Source organism: Stegostoma tigrinum, unplaced genomic scaffold (genome assembly GCF_030684315.1).
Source record: "Stegostoma tigrinum isolate sSteTig4 unplaced genomic scaffold, sSteTig4.hap1 scaffold_94, whole genome shotgun sequence".
In the NCBI taxonomy this organism is placed as follows: Eukaryota; Metazoa; Chordata; class Chondrichthyes; order Orectolobiformes; family Stegostomatidae; genus Stegostoma; species Stegostoma tigrinum.
Genome location: NW_026728819.1, coordinates 1126443 through 1129180, shown reverse-complemented (window position 1 = coordinate 1129180; position 2738 = coordinate 1126443). Strand labels below are relative to the sequence as shown.

Genomic DNA, 2738 nt, shown 5'->3' with positions numbered 1-2738 from the left:
ATTAGAAAGGGAGTTCCAGGATTTAGAAGCAACGACACTGAAGGAACAGCACCATAGTTCAAACTCAGAATGGTGAGAAACTTGGAGGGAAGTTTGTTGTGGTCAAAATCCCATGAAACTGCTGCCATTATCCTTCAATGCGAAGGCAACCTCTCACTAGACTGATTCTGGTCGATTCAGAGTGCGTGTTCTGTGCATAACCAGGAACTTACTTCATTCCTACAGTTAACGGGAAGAGATACAAATCATCATTTCCTGACTGGGAATTGTACCCATGCCTGAGCAATGCAAACCCTGAATGCCAACCAGCTTACATGACGCTAATCCTTGCGACCTGACTTGTACACAGCCCCGCGCCTGTTCCTACACCAGAAGCACCTTCACCAGTGAAGTGTGTCTCTCCAAGTTTCAAAATGATTCATATTATTGCCCTGCGTTTCAATGTGGAGAAAGCCGGGCTGTGAGAAGTGTCTCGGTCCGAAACGTCAGCTTTTGTGCTCCTGAGATGCTGCTGGGCCTGCTGTGTTCATCCAGCTTCACACTTTGTTATCTTGGATTCTCCAGCATCTGCAGTGCCCATTATCTCTGTGATAATCTGATGTTGTTCAGTAGATGTATTGCAGAAAATCTGCTGTTAGCAGGAGATAGCAAGAACTGCAGATCCTTTATTCATACAAAGGATGAGGGCGATGTTTGGAGAGGCCAACATTTATCAGCAATTTCCAATTTCCAGAGAGGGCAGAAAAGAATCAACCACATTGCTGTGGGTCTTCAGTCACACATAAGCCATACCAGGTAAGGATGGCAGTTTCCTTCCTGAAAAGATATCAGTGAAACGGGTAGGTTTTTCCCCAACAATTGACTTAACTCCCAAAATGACTAAATGTCTGTCTATCTCAGCCTTGAACATACCTCGCCTTGACAGAACACAACGGGCCAAGCAGCATCAGAGGAACAGGAAAGCTTGATGTTTCACGTCGGGACCCTTCTTCACAAATGGGGGAGGGGAAGGGGATTCTGAAATAAATAGGGAGAGGAGGAAGCGGATTGAAGATGGAGAAAAGAGATGACAGGGTGAGAGAAGACTGACAGGTCAAAGAGTCAGGGTGAGAGCCAGTGAAGTTGAATGTAGGTGTGGCGTTAAGGGGGGAATAGGTCAGTCCAGGGAGGATGGACAGGTCAGCGGGGCGGGATGAGGTTAGTGGGTAGGGGATGGAGGTGGGGCTTGAGGTGGGAGGAATGGTTAGGGAGGCGGGGACGAGCCGGGGTGGTTTTGGCGACATGTCCATCCTGGGCCTCCTTCAGTGCCACAATGACGCCACCTGAAAGATGCAGGAACAGCATCTCATATTTTGCTTGGGAACTCTGCAGCCCAAGGGTATCAATGTGGATTTCACAAGCTTCAAAATCTCCCTCCCCTGACCACATGCCAGAACGTTCTGGGAACTGGAACCACAGGCGAATGGAGTGAACTTTCTGATTGAGCACAAACAGTCCAGACACCTGCCACTTCTTTAAGAGGCTGGGTGTTATTGGGACATGAACTGAGCTGAGACATGGAAAGAATTCTCGTTCCTGCACATCAGGAATTCAAATCTCGGCTCCGGGACAATGAGAAAACTGAGAAATAGACAAGGCACTGAAAGAGTCAAAGGGAGACAGGCCCGGTGATAGAAGATCTGGTTCCCAGTGATGTGGATGGGTCTGCAGAGTTTAGGATCAGTCTGATCCCATGTCCCCTCAATGAATGTCCCAGGTTTTATTTTGGAAAAGTACAGCTGTTACAAGACAATTGTCATTCCAAGCGAAGCAGTTAGAAGTTTGAATTCACTACAAGCCCGCTTTAAGGGCTGCTGCAAGAGCTTGCCATTTTCTGTGGTTCAATTGGCTGGTGCTTTCGACTGTGAAATGTGAAGTTGGTGGTTTGAGGCCACTGAGGAAGGAACAAGTGCTGTTCTCCCTCCACCAGTTCCCTTTTGACTGTACAGTTATGGGTTTTAATGTAGTCAGGAAAATGTTCACCAAACTGAAATCTTGTTAGGTGAGTGACCATAAAGTTATTTCCATGTTGCTTTAATAGGTACAATAAAGAGCTGGGAATGCTTGGAATCAGAATCAAAAGCCTAAACTGCACTACATAAAGGAGTAAACAGAGTTCTGAAGAAGTTCTGAAATGTTGACTCAAATTCTCTGCCCACAGATGCTCCCAGATCTGCTGAGGTTTTTTTTCCTGCAATGCATATTTTCATTTGCAAATGAACGTTTATTTTATCTATTGGAATTAAACAACCCGAATCACCATGTATTACATTAAACACTTCGAAATCTGCAAAGTGATTAGATTCAAACAAACCCAGCAATAATTCATCCACAGCGTGACTGGCCATGCAAAATGACCTGAAAAGAGAAACAGAAGGGCATTTCTCCCAGTTGTCATGGCCGAGTGGTTAAGGCGATGGATTTGAAATCCATTGGGTTATTCCTGCGCAGGTTCGAATTCTGCTGACTACGGGTGAAAGCTGAGTACAAACGCAAAGGCTGTTTATGACAGGAGTCAAAGCAGGGCCAACAAGAGATTGCTAATGGTTGGAAAAGGCAACTCACTGCCGGTCATGTTCAAACAAACCAAACCTTCATAAAAGTTGTGATCGGTGATAATGGGAACTGCGGATGCTGTAGAATCCAAGATAACAAAGTGTGAAGCTGGATGAACACAGCAGACCAAGCAGTATCTCAGG

At 45.8% G+C, this 2738-nt stretch overlaps 1 non-coding gene across 1 annotated transcript; it reads left to right on the top strand.

Annotated features, from left to right (window-relative positions):
• The first annotated feature begins 2429 nt into the window (after window positions 1–2429).
• On the top strand, window positions 2430–2511 carry trnas-uga (transfer RNA serine (anticodon UGA)). Its single transcript has one exon. It is a non-coding gene; the product is annotated as a tRNA-Ser (tRNA).
• The last annotated feature ends 227 nt before the right edge of the window (window positions 2512–2738 follow it).